This window comes from Drosophila mojavensis, unplaced genomic scaffold, assembly GCF_018153725.1.
Source record: "Drosophila mojavensis isolate 15081-1352.22 unplaced genomic scaffold, ASM1815372v1 contig_42, whole genome shotgun sequence".
In the NCBI taxonomy this organism is placed as follows: Eukaryota; Metazoa; Arthropoda; class Insecta; order Diptera; family Drosophilidae; genus Drosophila; species Drosophila mojavensis.
This window is the reverse complement of record NW_025318865.1, coordinates 39,035-59,956: the sequence shown is the minus strand read 5'-3', so window position 1 is coordinate 59,956 and position 20,922 is coordinate 39,035. Positions and strand designations below refer to the sequence as shown.

At 28.4% G+C, this 20,922-nt stretch overlaps 9 long non-coding RNA genes across 17 annotated transcripts; 4 read left to right on the top strand and 5 right to left on the bottom strand.

Moving 5' to 3' along the window:
* Positions 1 to 1,504: 1,504 nt before the first annotated feature.
* Positions 1,505 to 2,457, top strand: LOC116804802. 3 transcript variants are annotated; one of them, XR_006357306.1, is made up of 3 exons: positions 1,505 to 1,524; positions 1,850 to 2,041; positions 2,255 to 2,457. It is a non-coding gene; the product is annotated as an uncharacterized LOC116804802 (long non-coding RNA). The 3 variants fall into 3 exon arrangements; XR_006357304.1 differs by lacking the exon at positions 1,505 to 1,524 and having other exon boundaries at positions 1,837 to 2,041; positions 2,255 to 2,280; positions 2,350 to 2,457; XR_006357305.1 differs by lacking the exon at positions 1,505 to 1,524 and having other exon boundaries at positions 1,837 to 2,041; positions 2,250 to 2,280; positions 2,350 to 2,457.
* Positions 2,458 to 2,628: 171 nt separating this feature from the next.
* LOC122757314 lies at positions 2,629 to 3,904 on the bottom strand. The gene is made up of 2 exons (XR_006357299.1): positions 3,115 to 3,904; positions 2,629 to 3,061 (listed from the first exon to the last, which is right to left on the bottom strand). It is a non-coding gene; the product is annotated as an uncharacterized LOC122757314 (long non-coding RNA).
* A 1,759-nt stretch (positions 3,905 to 5,663) lies between these two features.
* On the top strand, positions 5,664 to 8,855 carry LOC116804708. Of its 3 annotated transcripts, XR_006357303.1 has the most exons (4): positions 5,664 to 5,753; positions 5,954 to 7,785; positions 7,849 to 7,886; positions 7,953 to 8,855. It is a non-coding gene; the product is annotated as an uncharacterized LOC116804708 (long non-coding RNA). The 3 variants fall into 3 exon arrangements; XR_006357302.1 differs by having other exon boundaries at positions 7,849 to 8,855; XR_006357301.1 differs by having other exon boundaries at positions 5,954 to 7,886.
* Positions 8,856 to 9,442: 587 nt separating this feature from the next.
* On the bottom strand, positions 9,443 to 10,926 carry LOC122757315. Its single transcript, XR_006357300.1, has 2 exons — positions 10,137 to 10,926; positions 9,443 to 10,083 (listed from the first exon to the last, which is right to left on the bottom strand). It is a non-coding gene; the product is annotated as an uncharacterized LOC122757315 (long non-coding RNA).
* Positions 10,927 to 12,236: 1,310 nt separating this feature from the next.
* Positions 12,237 to 13,130, top strand: LOC122757316. 3 transcript variants are annotated; one of them, XR_006357307.1, is made up of 3 exons: positions 12,237 to 12,256; positions 12,581 to 12,772; positions 12,977 to 13,124. It is a non-coding gene; the product is annotated as an uncharacterized LOC122757316 (long non-coding RNA). The 3 variants fall into 3 exon arrangements; XR_006357309.1 differs by lacking the exon at positions 12,237 to 12,256 and having other exon boundaries at positions 12,570 to 12,772; positions 12,972 to 13,002; positions 13,072 to 13,130; XR_006357308.1 differs by lacking the exon at positions 12,237 to 12,256 and having other exon boundaries at positions 12,570 to 12,772; positions 12,977 to 13,002; positions 13,072 to 13,124.
* A 221-nt stretch (positions 13,131 to 13,351) lies between these two features.
* Positions 13,352 to 13,940, bottom strand: LOC122757309. Its single transcript, XR_006357290.1, has 2 exons — positions 13,838 to 13,940; positions 13,352 to 13,784 (listed from the first exon to the last, which is right to left on the bottom strand). It is a non-coding gene; the product is annotated as an uncharacterized LOC122757309 (long non-coding RNA).
* Positions 13,941 to 16,735: 2,795 nt separating this feature from the next.
* Positions 16,736 to 17,258, bottom strand: LOC116804759. Its single transcript, XR_004364768.2, has 2 exons — positions 17,156 to 17,258; positions 16,736 to 17,102 (listed from the first exon to the last, which is right to left on the bottom strand). It is a non-coding gene; the product is annotated as an uncharacterized LOC116804759 (long non-coding RNA).
* A 683-nt stretch (positions 17,259 to 17,941) lies between these two features.
* LOC122757310 lies at positions 17,942 to 19,840 on the top strand. Of its 3 annotated transcripts, none has more exons than XR_006357294.1 (3): positions 17,942 to 18,229; positions 18,296 to 19,273; positions 19,599 to 19,840. It is a non-coding gene; the product is annotated as an uncharacterized LOC122757310 (long non-coding RNA). The 3 variants fall into 3 exon arrangements; XR_006357293.1 differs by having other exon boundaries at positions 17,942 to 19,273; positions 19,599 to 19,629; positions 19,699 to 19,840; XR_006357292.1 differs by having other exon boundaries at positions 17,942 to 19,273.
* A 337-nt stretch (positions 19,841 to 20,177) lies between these two features.
* Positions 20,178 to 20,566, bottom strand: LOC116804838. The gene is made up of 2 exons (XR_004364855.2): positions 20,464 to 20,566; positions 20,178 to 20,410 (listed from the first exon to the last, which is right to left on the bottom strand). It is a non-coding gene; the product is annotated as an uncharacterized LOC116804838 (long non-coding RNA).
* Positions 20,567 to 20,922: the final 356 nt, after the last annotated feature.

Below are 20,922 nucleotides of genomic sequence, written 5' to 3'. Positions count from 1 at the left end.
GTTTACTTGCATATTTATTATATTAAGTATCATTAAAAGTTGTCGGCAGGAGTAGTTCAACTGCATGTATTGCGGTGATTTATTTATTGGAGTAGTTCAACTGCATGTATTGCGATGATTTATTTTATTGGATCGTAGAATTATTTGTGTTCGCGCGCGGTATTTGTTAAATTTGTGCTAGCGTAGCTTGCGCGTCAATTTATCTTTGAGTAGGGTTGCTTACTTTATCATTATCGAGTTTTAGTATTTTGTACAATTTTATCGTTATCGAATTTTAAACATTTTGTGTATTTTCAGCTTTGTTCTTATTTGGTGGTTGGATTCGTTTGGTAAGTAGTTTCAATTTATTAGGATTCAGGAATTAATTATTGTTTGGTGAGTACTGTGTTATAGTTTAAAGTTGTTTATATTGTTTCAATGTAATTTGTTTCATTGCAGGTGGCACCAGAGAGGACAGCCAAGTTGATGATGGATGGGTAAGTATGTGCTTATATATGTAGCAAAAGGACTGGCTTTATTATTATAAATCTTTTTATTTCCAGATAAGACGTGGAAAGTTACCAAGTCTGATTTTATAGTATATAAATAGGTTATTTGTTATTCTTAGGTTATTGTTTTGTTTGTAGAATTGTCATTAGTTTATTGTTTTGCTTGTTTCCCTTAGTCTGAGTTATTGTTTGTTTAGACTTTGTTTCATTTAGTGAATTTTAGTCTTTTAGGAATATTTGTCTTGTTATTTAGTGTAGTAGTTTAAGTTTAAGATTGCATTTGCCTGGGGTAATTTGAGTTTTAATATATGGCGCAGAGTATTTGTTTCCTTTGTGGCTATCGAATTTTGACAAATAGCGTACTTTAGGATGTGTTCGTACTAGGTGTTTATGTTTGGATTATATTAAGTTTATTTATTATACGCAGGTAGCTAAGTTGTTATTTAATAGGTCTTTTATAATTTATATATTTTTATTTTTATTTTATTTTATTTGTTTATTTATTTTATTTATTTATTCTTATTTTTTTGTGAGCAATACGTGCGAGGGTGGGTATCAAAGTTGCTTCCTTTTGTTTCTTGTTGAAGATTACTGCTTTGTCAGCTTCTTTTCCTTGCTTAGACTTGTCTTGTCTTCAGTATTAGCGTTTGATTTAGTGTTTGGTTGTTATGTGCTATATATATTTATTGTTTGATTTTTATTTTTATTTTTTTATCTGATTGTTGTTTTATTAGTTATATTATTATTATTAGTTAGTTATAGTGTAATTACTAGTTAGTTGTATTGTATTATATTATTAGATATTTAGAATTGCATTAATATGTTGGGGATGTCAAATAGTTTACCAGTTTTTATCGTTTAGGAGGCTTGTAGTTTGTATTTGTGAGGAATATTGTATAATATTGTTATTATTAGTTAGTTATAGTGAAATTATGTTATTCTAGTTATTTTTTTTTTTTTTTTGTTTATTTATTTATTTTTTTTTTTTTTTTTTTTTTTTTTTAGTTTAGGTTTTGCAGCGAGCAGCTTGTTGATTGTAAGTATAAATTTGACTATTTATGATTTAGGGGCTTGTAGATTGTAGATGTGAGGATTATTGTATACTTTTGTTTTTATAAGTTAGCTATAGCGAATTATGTTATTTGTTTGCTGCAGGTATATTATTTCACTAGATAGTTGTAGGTGTGCGGGCAAGTTGCAGAGCATTTGTTTATTTTCCTTATTAGAGTATAATTTCATAGCTTCCCAGTTTTGTTCAATTATTACTGTTGCCTAATCTAGTTATTTTTTTTTTTTTATTTATTTTTTTTTATTTTTATTTATTTTTATTTATTTATTTATTTGTTTTGTTTTTGTTTTAGTTTAGGTTTTGCCGCAAGCAGCTTGTTGATTGTAAGTATTAATTTGTCTATTTTGTATCTTTAATTCAGCAGTAAAATTTTAATGAGTTGTATCTTTCAGATAGCGCTTGAAGATGCCACTGTCTAGTACTTGTATTAAGTGTTCTTGTTTGATTAATGAGAGTATAAACTGCTTACGAAGCTTGTGTGTGGGTAAGCGTTTTGATGGCCTTATTAGAGTATAATTTCATAGCTTCCCAGTATTGTTCAATTATTACTGTTGCCTAATCTAGTTATTTTTTTTTTTTTTTTTATTTTATTTTTTTTTTTTTTTTTTTTTATTTTTTTTTTTTTTTTTTTTTTTTTATTTATTTTATTTATTTTTATTTATTTATCTATATATTGTTTTGTTTTGTTTTAGTTTAGGTTTTGCAGCAAGCAGCTTGTTGGTTGTAAGTATTAATTTGTCTATTTTGTGTCCTTAATTCAGCAGTAAAATTTTAATGAGTTGTATCTTTCAGATAGCGCTTGAAGATGACACTGTCTGGTACTTGTATAAAGTGTTCGTGATTTATTAATGAGAGTATAAACTTTTTCAGCCTGCATGCGAGGGAATCACATACACAATTGCCCTGCTTTTTTCTCGCCTCAAGCTTTAGGCTGCCCAGCAGCGTAAAGGTGAGAGAAGAGGGAACAGGGTGTCTTTATTCATTTCTCAGTGCTTTGCGTTAGTACTTTCTAGAAATTAGTTGGCAGCTTATTTACAATTCACTTATGTGGTAAGTATTATAAGCTAGTAGTAGGCGAAACTTAATATAAGTGTTTATTAATAAAGTTTGAATTTTACAAATAATTGAGTGTTTTCTTTTTTATATACATATATATATCTATCTAGTAAAGTTGTAGTTATTTATACAGATTTAATTTGGTGGGGAAGAGTAAAGACTAAGTCAGATTTTCTTCGTTAAATTCAATTTAGATTACTATTCTTTAAATTCAATTTGGATTACTATTCTTTAAATTTAATTTGGATTACTATTCTTAAATATAATTACATTTAGCTGGTTTGTTAGTTGTATTGTTGATTTGATAACTCTAGGGGCGTCATCAGTCGCTGTCATCCAGTCTTCAGTGGCCCGGAGGGGAAGACAGAAGAAGGCGCTGCTGTCGATGCTCTTATTTGTAGCTATGTCCAGGTTGTAAGTACTCCGTGGATCCAGGAGAGAGGCTAGTCTGAGACTTGCTATTTATTCATAGGCACCCTTTATTTTCTGGCTTTTGCTTACTTTGTTTCTTTCCATAGTGTTCGTCTTTATTTAGAATTTCTTATATCGTGATTGTTTATTTATTTGCTTTGCTTGATTTTTTTTTTGAGATTTTTATTTATTGTTGGTTTTATTAGTAAGAATATTAATTTATTATTAGCTTGCTATGGGCTTTAACTTTGTTTATATTTAAGTTTTTGGATTTATTATTATTATTTATTTATTTTTTGTTTGTTAGATTTGACTGCAAGATTCACTCAGTAGCGTGTATAGCGAGGTGGGTATATTATTGAAATATCGTGTATTAGTTATAAGTTTATTTATTTGTTTTGTCTATCCATTTTAACATTTGTTTTATTTATTAATTTATTGTTAAGTGTTTTTATTATTTGCTTTGTTAAATCGATTATTTATTTATAATTATGGTTGTTTAGCGTATTTATTTTGTTTTTACTTAGGGTTTTGCACTTTTATTAGAAAGTTTTGTTGCGAGTGTTGCATATGTAATTAGAAGTTTAGCCCGTTTTGTTTTGTTGCTTGTGTTTTTAGTCTTTATTTGCAGCAGGAATTAGTTGAGGCGGCCATGTTGTAAGATTGGTAAGTACATATTTGTTTTCATCGTTTACTTGCATATTTATTATATTAAGTATCATTAAAAGTTGTCGGCAGGAGTAGTTCGACTGCATGTATTGCGGTGATTTATTTATTGGAGTAGTTCAACTGCATGTATTGCGATGATTTATTTTATTGGATCGTAGAATTATTTGTGTTCGCGCGCGGTATTTGTTAAATTTGTGCTAGCGTAGCTTGCGCGTCAATTTATCTTTGAGTAGGGTTGCTTACTTTATCATTATCGAGTTTTAGTATTTTGTACAATTTTATCGTTATCGAATTTTAAACATTTTGTGTATTTTCAGCTTTGTTCTTATTTGGTGGTTGGATTCGTTTGGTAAGTAGTTTCAATTTATTAGGATTCAGGAATTAATTATTGTTTGGTGAGTACTGTGTTATAGTTTAAAGTTGTTTATATTGTTTCAATGTAATTTGTTTCATTGCAGGTGGCACCAGAGAGGACAGCCAAGTTGATGATGGATGGGTAAGTATGTGCTTATATATGTAGCAAAAGGACTGGCTTTATTATTATAAATCTTTTTATTTCCAGATAAGACGTGGAAAGTTACCAAGTCTGATTTTATAGTATATAAATAGGTTATTTGTTATTCTTAGGTTATTGTTTTGTTTGTAGAATTGTCATTAGTTTATTGTTTTGCTTGTTTCCCTTAGTCTGAGTTATTGTTTGTTTAGACTTTGTTTCATTTAGTGAATTTTAGTCTTTTAGGAATATTTGTCTTGTTATTTAGTGTAGTAGTTTAAGTTTAAGATTGCATTTGCCTGGGGTAATTTGAGTTTTAATATATGGCGCAGAGTATTTGTTTCCTTTGTGGCTATCGAATTTTGACAAATAGCGTACTTTAGGATGTGTTCGTACTAGGTGTTTATGTTTGGATTATATTAAGTTTATTTATTATACGCAGGTAGCTAAGTTGTTATTTAATAGGTCTTTTATAATTTATATATTTTTATTTTTATTTTATTTTATTTGTTTATTTATTTTATTTATTTATTCTTATTTTTTGTGAGCAATACGTGCGAGGGTGGGTATCAAAGTTGCTTCCTTTTGTTTCTTGTTGAAGATTACTGCTTTGTCAGCTTCTTTTCCTTGCTTAGACTTGTCTTGTCTTCAGTATTAGCGTTTGATTTAGTGTTTGGTTGTTATGTGCTATATATATTTATTGTTTGATTTTTATTTTTATTTTTTTATCTGATTGTTGTTTTATTAGTTATATTATTATTATTAGTTAGTTATAGTGTAATTACTAGTTAGTTGTATTGTATTATATTATTAGATATTTAGAATTGCATTAATATGTTGGGGATGTCAAATAGTTTACCAGTTTTTATCGTTTAGGAGGCTTGTAGTTTGTATTTGTGAGGAATATTGTATAATATTGTTATTATTAGTTAGTTATAGTGAAATTATGTTATTCTAGTTATTTTTTTTATTTTTGTTTATTTATTTATTTTTATTTTTTTTTTTTTTTTTTGTTTTAGTTTAGGTTTTGCAGCGAGCAGCTTGTTGATTGTAAGTATAAATTTGACTATTTATGATTTAGGGGCTTGTAGATTGTAGATGTGAGGATTATTGTATACTTTTGTTTTTATAAGTTAGCTATAGCGAATTATGTTATTTGTTTGCTGCAGGTATATTATTTCACTAGATAGTTGTAGGTGTGCGGGCAAGTTGCAGAGCATTTGTTTATTTTCCTTATTAGAGTATAATTTCATAGCTTCCCAGTTTTGTTCAATTATTACTGTTGCCTAATCTAGTTATTTTTTTTTTTTATTTATTTTTTTTTTATTTTTATTTATTTTTATTTATTTATTTATTTGTTTTGTTTTTGTTTTAGTTTAGGTTTTGCCGCAAGCAGCTTGTTGATTGTAAGTATTAATTTGTCTATTTTGTATCTTTAATTCAGCAGTAAAATTTTAATGAGTTGTATCTTTCAGATAGCGCTTGAAGATGCCACTGTCTAGTACTTGTATTAAGTGTTCTTGTTTGATTAATGAGAGTATAAACTGCTTACGAAGCTTGTGTGTGGGTAAGCGTTTTGATGGCCTTATTAGAGTATAATTTCATAGCTTCCCAGTATTGTTCAATTATTACTGTTGCCTAATCTAGTTATTTTTTTTTTTTATTTTATTTATTTTTTTTTTTTTTTTTTTTTTTTTTTTTTTTTTTATTTATTTTATTTATTTTTATTTATTTATCTATATATTGTTTTGTTTTGTTTTAGTTTAGGTTTTGCAGCAAGCAGCTTGTTGGTTGTAAGTATTAATTTGTCTATTTTGTGTCCTTAATTCAGCAGTAAAATTTTAATGAGTTGTATCTTTCAGATAGCGCTTGAAGATGACACTGTCTGGTACTTGTATAAAGTGTTCGTGATTTATTAATGAGAGTATAAACTTTTTCAGCCTGCATGCGAGGGAATCACATACACAATTGCCCTGCTTTTTCTCGCCTCAAGCTTTAGGCTGCCCAGCAGCGTAAAGGTGAGAGAAGAGGGAACAGGGTGTCTTTATTCATTTCTCAGTGCTTTGCGTTAGTACTTTCTAGAAATTAGTTGGCAGCTTATTTACAATTCACTTATGTGGTAAGTATTATAAGCTAGTAGTAGGCGAAACTTAATATAAGTGTTTATTAATAAAGTTTGAATTTTACAAATAATTGAGTGTTTTCTTTTTTATATACATATATATATCTATCTAGTAAAGTTGTAGTTATTTATACAGATTTAATTTGGTGGGGAAGAGTAAAGACTAAGTCAGATTTTCTTCGTTAAATTCAATTTAGATTACTATTCTTTAAATTCAATTTGGATTACTATTCTTTAAATTTAATTTGGATTACTATTCTTAAATATAATTACATTTAGCTGGTTTGTTAGTTGTATTGTTGATTTGATAACTCTAGGGGCGTCATCAGTCGCTGTCATCCAGTCTTCAGTGGCCCGGAGGGGAAGACAGAAGAAGGCGCTGCTGTCGATGCTCTTATTTGTAGCTATGTCCAGGTTGTAAGTACTCCGTGGATCCAGGAGAGAGGCTAGTCTGAGACTTGCTATTTATTCATAGGCACCCTTTATTTTCTGGCTTTTGCTTACTTTGTTTCTTTCCATAGTGTTCGTCTTTATTTAGAATTTCTTATATCGTGATTGTTTATTTATTTGCTTTGCTTGATTTTTTTTTGAGATTTTTATTTATTGTTGGTTTTATTAGTAAGAATATTAATTTATTATTAGCTTGCTATGGGCTTTAACTTTGTTTATATTTAAGTTTTTGGATTTATTATTATTATTTATTTATTTTTTGTTTGTTAGATTTGACTGCAAGATTCACTCAGTAGCGTGTATAGCGAGGTGGGTATATTATTGAAATATCGTGTATTAGTTATAAGTTTATTTATTTGTTTTGTCTATCCATTTTAACATTTGTTTTATTTATTAATTTATTGTTAAGTGTTTTTATTATTTGCTTTGTTAAATCGATTATTTATTTATAATTATGGTTGTTTAGCGTATTTATTTTGTTTTTACTTAGGGTTTTGCACTTTTATTAGAAAGTTTTGTTGCGAGTGTTGCATATGTAATTAGAAGTTTAGCCCGTTTTGTTTTGTTGCTTGTGTTTTTAGTCTTTATTTGCAGCAGGAATTAGTTGAGGCGGCCATGTTGTAAGATTGGTAAGTACATATTTGTTTTCATCGTTTACTTGCATATTTATTATATTAAGTATCATTAAAAGTTGTCGGCAGGAGTAGTTCAACTGCATGTATTGCGGTGATTTATTTATTGGAGTAGTTCAACTGCATGTATTGCGATGATTTATTTTATTGGATCGTAGAATTATTTGTGTTCGCGCGCGGTATTTGTTAAATTTGTGCTAGCGTAGCTTGCGCGTCAATTTATCTTTGAGTAGGGTTGCTTACTTTATCATTATCGAGTTTTAGTATTTTGTACAATTTTATCGTTATCGAATTTTAAACATTTTGTGTATTTTCAGCTTTGTTCTTATTTGGTGGTTGGATTCGTTTGGTAAGTAGTTTCAATTTATTAGGATTCAGGAATTAATTATTGTTTGGTGAGTACTGTGTTATAGTTTAAAGTTGTTTATATTGTTTCAATGTAATTTGTTTCATTGCAGGTGGCACCAGAGAGGACAGCCAAGTTGATGATGGATGGGTAAGTATGTGCTTATATATGTAGCAAAAGGACTGGCTTTATTATTATAAATCTTTTTATTTCCAGATAAGACGTGGAAAGTTACCAAGTCTGATTTTATAGTATATAAATAGGTTATTTGTTATTCTTAGGTTATTGTTTTGTTTGTAGAATTGTCATTAGTTTATTGTTTTGCTTGTTTCCCTTAGTCTGAGTTATTGTTTGTTTAGACTTTGTTTCATTTAGTGAATTTTAGTCTTTTAGGAATATTTGTCTTGTTATTTAGTGTAGTAGTTTAAGTTTAAGATTGCATTTGCCTGGGGTAATTTGAGTTTTAATATATGGCGCAGAGTATTTGTTTCCTTTGTGGCTATCGAATTTTGACAAATAGCGTACTTTAGGATGTGTTCGTACTAGGTGTTTATGTTTGGATTATATTAAGTTTATTTATTATACGCAGGTAGCTAAGTTGTTATTTAATAGGTCTTTTATAATTTATATATTTTTATTTTTATTTTATTTTATTTGTTTATTTATTTTATTTATTTATTCTTATTTTTTGTGAGCAATACGTGCGAGGGTGGGTATCAAAGTTGCTTCCTTTTGTTTCTTGTTGAAGATTACTGCTTTGTCAGCTTCTTTTCCTTGCTTAGACTTGTCTTGTCTTCAGTATTAGCGTTTGATTTAGTGTTTGGTTGTTATGTGCTATATATATTTATTGTTTGATTTTTATTTTTATTTTTTTATCTGATTGTTGTTTTATTAGTTATATTATTATTATTAGTTAGTTATAGTGTAATTACTAGTTAGTTGTATTGTATTATATTATTAGATATTTAGAATTGCATTAATATGTTGGGGATGTCAAATAGTTTACCAGTTTTTATCGTTTAGGAGGCTTGTAGTTTGTATTTGTGAGGAATATTGTATAATATTGTTATTATTAGTTAGTTATAGTGAAATTATGTTATTCTAGTTATTTTTTTTATTTTTGTTTATTTATTTATTTTTATTTTTTTTTTTTTTTGTTTTTAGTTTAGGTTTTGCAGCGAGCAGCTTGTTGATTGTAAGTATAAATTTGACTATTTATGATTTAGGGGCTTGTAGATTGTAGATGTGAGGATTATTGTATACTTTTGTTTTTATAAGTTAGCTATAGTGAATTATGTTATTTGTTTGCTGCAGGTATATTATTTCACTAGATAGTTGTAGGTGTGCGGGCAAGTTGCAGAGCATTTGTTTATTTTCCTTATTAGAGTATAATTTCATAGCTTCCCAGTTTTGTTCAATTATTACTGTTGCCTAATCTAGTTATTTTTTTTTTTATTTTATTTATTTATTTTTTTATTTTTTTTTTATTTTTATTTTTATTTATTTATTTATTTGTTTTGTTTTTGTTTTAGTTTAGGTTTTTGCCGCAAGCAGCTTGTTGATTGTAAGTATTAATTTGTCTATTTTGTATCTTTAATTCAGCAGTAAAATTTTAATGAGTTGTATCTTTCAGATAGCGCTTGAAGATGCCACTGTCTAGGTACTTGTATTAAGTGTTCTTGTTTATTAATGAAATGAGTATAAACTTTTTCAGCCTGCATGCGAGGGAATCACATACACAATTGCCCTGCTTTTTCTCGCCTCAAGCTTTAGGCTGCCCAGCAGCGTAAAGGTGAGAGAAGAGGGAACAGGGTGTCTTTATTCATTTCTCAGTGCTTTGCGTTAGTACTTTCTAGAAATTAGTTGGCAGCTTATTTACAATTCACTTATGTGGTAAGTATTATAAGCTAGTAGTAGGCGAAACTTAATATAAGTGTTTATTAATAAAGTTTGAATTTTACAAATAATTGAGTGTTTTCTTTTTTATATACATATATATATCTATCTAGTAAAGTTGTAGTTATTTATACAGATTTAATTTGGTGGGGAAGAGTAAAGACTAAGTCAGATTTTCTTCGTTAAATTCAATTTAGATTACTATTCTTTAAATTCAATTTGGATTACTATTCTTTAAATTTAATTTGGATTACTATTCTTAAATATAATTACATTTAGCTGGTTTGTTAGTTGTATTGTTGATTTGATAACTCTAGGGGCGTCATCAGTCGCTGTCATCCAGTCTTCAGTGGCCCGGAGGGGAAGACAGAAGAAGGCGCTGCTGTCGATGCTCTTATTTGTAGCTATGTCCAGGTTGTAAGTACTCCGTGGATCCAGGAGAGAGGCTAGTCTGAGACTTGCTATTTATTCATAGGCACCCTTTATTTTCTGGCTTTTGCTTACTTTGTTTCTTTCCATAGTGTTCGTCTTTATTTAGAATTTCTTATATCGTGATTGTTTATTTATTTGCTTTGCTTGATTTTTTTTTTGAGATTTTTATTTATTGTTGGTTTTATTAGTAAGAATATTAATTTATTATTAGCTTGCTATGGGCTTTAACTTTGTTTATATTTAAGTTTTTGGATTTATTATTATTATTTATTTATTTTTTGTTTGTTAGATTTGACTGCAAGATTCACTCAGTAGCGTGTATAGCGAGGTGGGTATATTATTGAAATATCGTGTATTAGTTATAAGTTTATTTATTTGTTTTGTCTATCCATTTTAACATTTGTTTTATTTATTAATTTATTGTTAAGTGTTTTTATTATTTGCTTTGTTAAATCGATTATTTATTTATAATTATGGTTGTTTAGCGTATTTATTTTGTTTTTACTTAGGGTTTTGCACTTTTATTAGAAAGTTTTGTTGCGAGTGTTGCATATGTAATTAGAAGTTTAGCCCGTTTTGTTTTGTTGCTTGTGTTTTTAGTCTTTATTTGCAGCAGGAATTAGTTGAGGCGGCCATGTTGTAAGATTGGTAAGTACATATTTGTTTTCATCGTTTACTTGCATATTTATTATATTAAGTATCATTAAAAGTTGTCGGCAGGAGTAGTTCGACTGCATGTATTGCGGTGATTTATTTATTGGAGTAGTTCAACTGCATGTATTGCGATGATTTATTTTATTGGATCGTAGAATTATTTGTGTTCGCGCGCGGTATTTGTTAAATTTGTGCTAGCGTAGCTTGCGCGTCAATTTATCTTTGAGTAGGGTTGCTTACTTTATCATTATCGAGTTTTAGTATTTTGTACAATTTTATCGTTATCGAATTTTAAACATTTTGTGTATTTTCAGCTTTGTTCTTATTTGGTGGTTGGATTCGTTTGGTAAGTAGTTTCAATTTATTAGGATTCAGGAATTAATTATTGTTTGGTGAGTACTGTGTTATAGTTTAAAGTTGTTTATATTGTTTCAATGTAATTTGTTTCATTGCAGGTGGCACCAGAGAGGACAGCCAAGTTGATGATGGATGGGTAAGTATGTGCTTATATATGTAGCAAAAGGACTGGCTTTATTATTATAAATCTTTTTATTTCCAGATAAGACGTGGAAAGTTACCAAGTCTGATTTTATAGTATATAAATAGGTTATTTGTTATTCTTAGGTTATTGTTTTGTTTGTAGAATTGTCATTAGTTTATTGTTTTGCTTGTTTCCCTTAGTCTGAGTTATTGTTTGTTTAGACTTTGTTTCATTTAGTGAATTTTAGTCTTTTAGGAATATTTGTCTTGTTATTTAGTGTAGTAGTTTAAGTTTAAGATTGCATTTGCCTGGGGTAATTTGAGTTTTAATATATGGCGCAGAGTATTTGTTTCCTTTGTGGCTATCGAATTTTGACAAATAGCGTACTTTAGGGATGTGTTCGTACTAGGTGTTTATGTTTGGATTATATTAAGTTTATTTATTATACGCAGGTAGCTAAGTTGTTATTTAATAGGTCTTTTATAATTTATATATTTTTATTTTTATTTTATTTTATTTGTTTATTTATTTTATTTATTTATTCTTATTTTTTGTGAGCAATACGTGCGAGGGTGGGTATCAAAGTTGCTTCCTTTTGTTTCTTGTTGAAGATTACTGCTTTGTCAGCTTCTTTTCCTTGCTTAGACTTGTCTTGTCTTCAGTATTAGCGTTTGATTTAGTGTTTGGTTGTTATGTGCTATATATATTTATTGTTTGATTTTTATTTTTATTTTTTTATCTGATTGTTGTTTTATTAGTTATATTATTATTATTAGTTAGTTATAGTGTAATTACTAGTTAGTTGTATTGTATTATATTATTAGATATTTAGAATTGCATTAATATGTTGGGGATGTCAAATAGTTTACCAGTTTTTATCGTTTAGGAGGCTTGTAGTTTGTATTTGTGAGGAATATTGTATAATATTGTTATTATTAGTTAGTTATAGTGAAATTATGTTATTCTAGTTATTTTTTTTATTTTTGTTTATTTATTTATTTTTATTTTTTTTTTTTTGTTTTTTAGTTTAGGTTTTGCAGCGAGCAGCTTGTTGATTGTAAGTATAAATTTGACTATTTATGATTTAGGGGCTTGTAGATTGTAGATGTGAGGATTATTGTATACTTTTGTTTTTATAAGTTAGCTATAGCGAATTATGTTATTTGTTTGCTGCAGGTATATTATTTCACTAGATAGTTGTAGGTGTGCGGGCAAGTTGCAGAGCATTTGTTTATTTTCCTTATTAGAGTATAATTTCATAGCTTCCCAGTTTTGTTCAATTATTACTGTTGCCTAATCTAGTTATTTTTTTTTTTATTTATTTTTTTTTATTTTTATTTATTTTTATTTATTTATTTATTTGTTTTTGTTTTTGTTTTAGTTTAGGTTTTGCCGCAAGCAGCTTGTTGATTGTAAGTATTAATTTGTCTATTTTGTATCTTTAATTCAGCAGTAAAATTTTAATGAGTTGTATCTTTCAGATAGCGCTTGAAGATGCCACTGTCTAGTACTTGTATTAAGTGTTCTTGTTTGATTAATGAGAGTATAAACTGCTTACGAAGCTTGTGTGTGGGTAAAGCGTTTTGATGGCCTTATTAGAGTATAATTTCATAGCTTCCCAGTATTGTTCAATTATTACTGTTCTAACCTATTTTTTTTTTATTTATTTTATTTATTTTTTTTTTTTTTTTTTTTTTTTTGTTTTTATTTTTTTTTTATTTATTTTATTTATTTTTATTTATTTATCTATATATTGTTTTGTTTTGTTTTAGTTTAGGTTTTGCAGCAAGCAGCTTGTTGGTTGTAAGTATTAATTTGTCTATTTTGTGTCCTTAATTCAGCAGTAAAATTTTAATGAGTTGTATCTTTCAGATAGCGCTTGAAGATGACACTGTCTGGTACTTGTATAAAGTGTTCGTGATTTATTAATGATTAAACATTTTTCAGCCTGCATGCGAGGGAATCACATACACAATACAATGCCCTGCCTTTTTCTCGCCTCAAGCTTTAGGCTGCCCAGCAGCGTAAAGGTGAGAGAAGAGGGAACAGGGTGTCTTTATTCATTTCTCAGTGCTTTGCGTTAGTACTTTCTAGAAATTAGTTGGCAGCTTATTTACAATTCACTTATGTGGTAAGTATTATAAGCTAGTAGTAGGCGAAACTTAATATAAGTGTTTATTAATAAAGTTTGAATTTTACAAATAATTGAGTGTTTTCTTTTTTATATACATATATATATCTATCTAGTAAAGTTGTAGTTATTTATACAGATTTAATTTGGTGGGGAAGAGTAAAGACTAAGTCAGATTTTCTTCGTTAAATTCAATTTAGATTACTATTCTTTAAATTCAATTTGGATTACTATTCTTTAAATTTAATTTGGATTACTATTCTTAAATATAATTACATTTAGCTGGTTTGTTAGTTGTATTGTTGATTTGATAACTCTAGGGGCGTCATCAGTCGCTGTCATCCAGTCTTCAGTGGCCCGGAGGGGAAGACAGAAGAAGGCGCTGCTGTCGATGCTCTTATTTGTAGCTATGTCCAGGTTGTAAGTACTCCGTGGATCCAGGAGAGAGGCTAGTCTGAGACTTGCTATTTATTCATAGGCACCCTTTATTTTCTGGCTTTTGCTTACTTTGTTTCTTTCCATAGTGTTCGTCTTTATTTAGAATTTCTTATATCGTGATTGTTTATTTATTTGCTTTGCTTGATTTTTTTTTGAGATTTTTATTTATTGTTGGTTTTATTAGTAAGAATATTAATTTATTATTAGCTTGCTATGGGCTTTAACTTTGTTTATATTTAAGTTTTTGGATTTATTATTATTATTTATTTATTTTTTGTTTGTTAGATTTGACTGCAAGATTCACTCAGTAGCGTGTATAGCGAGGTGGGTATATTATTGAAATATCGTGTATTAGTTATAAGTTTATTTATTTGTTTTGTCTATCCATTTTAACATTTGTTTTATTTATTAATTTATTGTTAAGTGTTTTTATTATTTGCTTTGTTAAATCGATTATTTATTTATAATTATGGTTGTTTAGCGTATTTATTTTGTTTTTACTTAGGGTTTTGCACTTTTATTAGAAAGTTTTGTTGCGAGTGTTGCATATGTAATTAGAAGTTTAGCCCGTTTTGTTTTGTTGCTTGTGTTTTTAGTCTTTATTTGCAGCAGGAATTAGTTGAGGCGGCCATGTTGTAAGATTGGTAAGTACATATTTGTTTTCATCGTTTACTTGCATATTTATTATATTAAGTATCATTAAAAGTTGTCGGCAGGAGTAGTTCGACTGCATGTATTGCGGTGATTTATTTATTGGAGTAGTTCAACTGCATGTATTGCGATGATTTATTTTATTGGATCGTAGAATTATTTGTGTTCGCGCGCGGTATTTGTTAAATTTGTGCTAGCGTAGCTTGCGCGTCAATTTATCTTTGAGTAGGGTTGCTTACTTTATCATTATCGAGTTTTAGTATTTTGTACAATTTTATCGTTATCGAATTTTAAACATTTTGTGTATTTTCAGCTTTGTTCTTATTTGGTGGTTGGATTCGTTTGGTAAGTAGTTTCAATTTATTAGGATTCAGGAATTAATTATTGTTTGGTGAGTACTGTGTTATAGTTTAAAGTTGTTTATATTGTTTCAATGTAATTTGTTTCATTGCAGGTGGCACCAGAGAGGACAGCCAAGTTGATGATGGATGGGTAAGTATGTGCTTATATATGTAGCAAAAGGACTGGCTTTATTATTATAAATCTTTTTATTTCCAGATAAGACGTGGAAAGTTACCAAGTCTGATTTTATAGTATATAAATAGGTTATTTGTTATTCTTAGGTTATTGTTTTGTTTGTAGAATTGTCATTAGTTTATTGTTTTGCTTGTTTCCCTTAGTCTGAGTTATTGTTTGTTTAGACTTTGTTTCATTTAGTGAATTTTAGTCTTTTAGGAATATTTGTCTTGTTATTTAGTGTAGTAGTTTAAGTTTAAGATTGCATTTGCCTGGGGTAATTTGAGTTTTAATATATGGCGCAGAGTATTTGTTTCCTTTGTGGCTATCGAATTTTGACAAATAGCGTACTTTAGGATGTGTTCGTACTAGGTGTTTATGTTTGGATTATATTAAGTTTATTTATTATACGCAGGTAGCTAAGTTGTTATTTAATAGGTCTTTTATAATTTATATATTTTTATTTTTATTTTATTTTATTTGTTTATTTATTTTATTTATTTATTCTTATTTTTTGTGAGCAATACGTGCGAGGGTGGGTATCAAAGTTGCTTCCTTTTGTTTCTTGTTGAAGATTACTGCTTTGTCAGCTTCTTTTCCTTGCTTAGACTTGTCTTGTCTTCAGTATTAGCGTTTGATTTAGTGTTTGGTTGTTATGTGCTATATATATTTATTGTTTGATTTTTATTTTTATTTTTTTATCTGATTGTTGTTTTATTAGTTATATTATTATTATTAGTTAGTTATAGTGTAATTACTAGTTAGTTGTATTGTATTATATTATTAGATATTTAGAATTGCATTAATATGTTGGGGATGTCAAATAGTTTACCAGTTTTTATCGTTTAGGAGGCTTGTAGTTTGTATTTGTGAGGAATATTGTATAATATTGTTATTATTAGTTAGTTATAGTGAAATTATGTTATTCTAGTTATTTTTTTTATTTTTGTTTATTTATTTATTTTTATTTTTTTTTTTTTTTTGTTTTAGTTTAGGTTTTGCAGCGAGCAGCTTGTTGATTGTAAGTATAAATTTGACTATTTATGATTTAGGGGCTTGTAGATTGTAGATGTGAGGATTATTGTATACTTTTGTTTTTATAAGTTAGCTATAGCGAATTATGTTATTTGTTTGCTGCAGGTATATTATTTCACTAGATAGTTGTAGGTGTGCGGGCAAGTTGCAGAGCATTTGTTTATTTTCCTTATTAGAGTATAATTTCATAGCTTCCCAGTTTTGTTCAATTATTACTGTTGCCTAATCTAGTTATTTTTTTTTTATTTATTTATTTTTTTATTTTTATTTATTTTTATTTATTTATTTATTTGTTTTGTTTTTTGTTTTAGTTTAGGTTTTGCCGCAAGCAGCTTGTTGATTGTAAGTATTAATTTGTCTATTTTGTATCTTTAATTCAGCAGTAAAATTTTAATGAGTTGTATCTTTCAGATAGCGCTTGAAGATGCCACTGTCTAGTACTTGTATTAAGTGTTCTTGTTTGATTAATGAGAGTATAAACTGCTTTCAGCCTGCATGTTTTTTAATGCGAGGGAATCACATACACAATTGCCCTGCTTTTTCTCGCCTCAAGCTTTAGGCTGCCCAGCAGCGTAAAGGTGAGAGAAGAGGGAACAGGGTGTCTTTATTCATTTCTCAGTGCTTTGCGTTAGTACTTTCTAGAAATTAGTTGGCAGCTTATTTACAATTCACTTATGTGGTAAGTATTATAAGCTAGTAGTAGGCGAAACTTAATATAAGTGTTTATTAATAAAGTTTGAATTTTACAAATAATTGAGTGTTTTCTTTTTATATACATATATATATCTATCTAGTAAAGTTGTAGTTATTTATACAGATTTAATTTGGTGGGGAAGAGTAAAGACTAAGTCAGATTTTCTTCGTTAAATTCAATTTAGATTACTATTCTTTAAATTCAATTTGGATTACTATTCTTTAAATTTAATTTGGATTACTATTCTTAAATATAATTACATTTAGCTGGTTTGTTAGTTGTATTGTTGATTTGATAACTCTAGGGGCGTCATCAGTCGCTGTCATCCAGTCTTCAGTGGCCCGGAGGGGAAGACAGAAGAAGGCGCTGCTGTCGATGCTCTTATTTGTAGCTATGTCCAGGTTGTAAGTACTCCGTGGATCCAGGAGAGAGGCTAGTCTGAGACTTGCTATTTATTCATAGGCACCCTTTATTTTCTGGCTTTTGCTTACTTTGTTTCTTTCCATAGTGTTCGTCTTTATTTAGAATTTCTTATATCGTGATTGTTTATTTATTTGCTTTGCTTGATTTTTTTTTGAGATTTTTATTTATTGTTGGTTTTATTAGTAAGAATATTAATTTATTATTAGCTTGCTATGGGCTTTAACTTTGTTTATATTTAAGTTTTTGGATTTATTATTATTATTTATTTATTTTTTGTTTGTTAGATTTGACTGCAAGATTCACTCAGTAGCGTGTATAGCGAGGTGGGTATATTATTGAAATATCGTGTATTAGTTATAAGTTTATTTATTTGTTTTGTCTATCCATTTTAACATTTGTTTTATTTATTAATTTATTGTTAAGTGTTTTTATTATTTGCTTTGTTAAATCGATTATTTATTTATAATTATGGTTGTTTAGCGTATTTATTTTGTTTTTACTTAGGGTTTTGCACTTTTATTAGAAAGTTTTGTTGCGAGTGTTGCATATGTAATTAGAAGTTTAGCCCGTTTTGTTTTGTTGCTTGTGTTTTTAGTCTTTATTTGCAGCAGGAATTAGTTGAGGCGGCCATGTTGTAAGATTGGTAAGTACATATTTGTTTTCATCGTTTACTTGCATATTTATTATATTAAGTATCATTAAAAGTTGTCGGCAGGAGTAGTTCGACTGCATGTATTGCGGTGATTTATTTATTGGAGTAGTTCAACTGCATGTATTGCGATGATTTATTTTATTGGATCGTAGAATTATTTGTGTTCGCGCGCGGTATTTGTTAAATTTGTGCTAGCGTAGCTTGCGCGTCAATTTATCTTTGAGTAGGGTTGCTTACTTTATCATTATCGAGTTTTAGTATTTTGTACAATTTTATCGTTATCGAATTTTAAACATTTTGTGTATTTTCAGCTTTGTTCTTATTTGGTGGTTGGATTCGTTTGGTAAGTAGTTTCAATTTATTAGGATTCAGGAATTAATTATTGTTTGGTGAGTACTGTGTTATAGTTTAAAGTTGTTTATATTGTTTCAATGTAATTTGTTTCATTGCAGGTGGCACCAGAGAGGACAGCCAAGTTGATGATGGATGGGTAAGTATGTGCTTATATATGTAGCAAAAGGACTGGCTTTATTATTATAAATCTTTTTATTTCCAGATAAGACGTGGAAAGTTACCAAGTCTGATTTTATAGTATATAAATAGGTTATTTGTTATTCTTAGGTTATTGTTTTGTTTGTAGAATTGTCATTAGTTTATTGTTTTGCTTGTTTCCCTTAGTCTGAGTTATTGTTTGTTTAGACTTTGTTTCATTTAGTGAATTTTAGTCTTTTAGGAATATTTGTCTTGTTATTTAGTGTAGTAGTTTAAGTTTAAGATTGCATTTGCCTGGGGTAATTTGAGTTTTAATATATGGCGCAGAGTATTTGTTTCCTTTGTGGCTATCGAATTTTGACAAATAGCGTACTTTAGGATGTGTTCGTACTAGGTGTTTATGTTTGGATTATATTAAGTTTATTTATTATACGCAGGTAGCTAAGTTGTTATTTAATAGGTCTTTTATAATTTATATATTTTTATTTTTATTTTATTTTATTTGTTTATTTATTTTATTTATTTATTCTTATTTTTTGTGAGCAATACGTGCGAGGGTGGGTATCAAAGTTGCTTCCTTTTGTTTCTTGTTGAAGATTACTGCTTTGTCAGCTTCTTTTCCTTGCTTAGACTTGTCTTGTCTTCAGTATTAGCGTTTGATTTAGTGTTTGGTTGTTATGTGCTATATATATTTATTGTTTGATTTTTATTTTTATTTTTTTATCTGATTGTTGTTTTATTAGTTATATTATTATTATTAGTTAGTTATAGTGTAATTACTAGTTAGTTGTATTGTATTATATTATTAGATATTTAGAATTGCATTAATATGTTGGGGATGTCAAATAGTTTACCAGTTTTTATCGTTTAGGAGGCTTGTAGTTTGTATTTGTGAGGAATATTGTATAATATTGTTATTATTAGTTAGTTATAGTGAAATTATGTTATTCTAGTTATTTTTTTTATTTTTGTTTATTTATTTATTTTTATTTTTTTTTTTTTTTGTTTTAGTTTAGGTTTTGCAGCGAGCAGCTTGTTGATTGTAAGTATAAATTTGACTATTTATGATTTAGGGGCTTGTAGATTGTAGATGTGAGGATTATTGTATACTTTTGTTTTTATAAGTTAGCTATAGCGAATTATGTTATTTGTTTGCTGCAGGTATATTATTTCACTAGATAGTTGTAGGTGTGCGGGCAAGTTGCAGAGCATTTGTTTATTTTCCTTATTAGAGTATAATTTCATAGCTTCCCAGTTTTGTTCAATTATTACTGTTGCCTAATCTAGTTATTTTTTTTTTTATTTATTTATTTTTTTATTTTTATTTATTTTTATTTATTTATTTATTTGTTTTGTTTTTGTTTTAGTTTAGGTTTTGCCGCAAGCAGCTTGTTGATTGTAAGTATTAATTTGTCTATTTTGTATCTTTAATTCAGCAGTAAAATTTTAATGAGTTGTATCTTTCAGATAGCGCTTGAAGATGCCACTGTCTAGTACTTGTATTAAGTGTTCTTGTTTGATTAATGAGAGTATAAACTTTTTTCAGCCTGCATGCGAGGGAATCACATACACAATTGCCCTGCTTTTTCTCGCCTCAAGCTTTAGGCTGCCCAGCAGCGTAAAGGTGAGAGAAGAGGGAACAGGGTGTCTTTATTCATTTCTCAGTGCTTTGCGTTAGTACTTTCTAGAAATTAGTTGGCAGCTTATTTACAATTCACTTATGTGGTAAGTATTATAAGCTAGTAGTAGGCGAAACTTAATATAAGTGTTTATTAATAAAGTTTGAATTTTACAAATAATTGAGTGTTTTCTTTTTTATATACATATATATATCTATCTAGTAAAGTTGTAGTTATTTATACAGATTTAATTTGGTGGGGAAGAGTAAAGACTAAGTCAGATTTTCTTCGTTAAATTCAATTTAGATTACTATTCTTTAAATTCAATTTGGATTACTATTCTTTAAATTTAATTTGGATTACTATTCTTAAATATAATTACATTTAGCTGGTTTGTTAGTTGTATTGTTGATTTGATAACTCTAGGGGCGTCATCAGTCGCTGTCATCCAGTCTTCAGTGGCCCGGAGGGGAAGACAGAAGAAGGCGCTGCTGTCGATGCTCTTATTTGTAGCTATGTCCAGGTTGTAAGTACTCCGTGGATCCAGGAGAGAGGCTAGTCTGAGACTTGCTATTTATTCATAGGCACCCTTTATTTTCTGGCTTTTGCTTACTTTGTTTCTTTCCATAGTGTTCGTCTTTATTTAGAATTTCTTATATCGTGATTGTTTATTTATTTGCTTTGCTTGATTTTTTTTTGAGATTTTTATTTATTGTTGGTTTTATTAGTAAGAATATTAATTTATTATTAGCTTGCTATGGGCTTTAACTTTGTTTATATTTAAGTTTTTGGATTTATTATTATTATTTATTTATTTTTTGTTTGTTAGATTTGACTGCAAGATTCACTCAGTAGCGTGTATAGCGAGGTGGGTATATTATTGAAATATCGTGTATTAGTTATAAGTTTATTTATTTGTTTTGTCTATCCATTTTAACATTTGTTTTATTTATTAATTTATTGTTAAGTGTTTTTATTATTTGCTTTGTTAAATCGATTATTTATTTATAATTATGGTTGTTTAGCGTATTTATTTTGTTTTTACTTAGGGTTTTGCACTTTTATTAGAAAG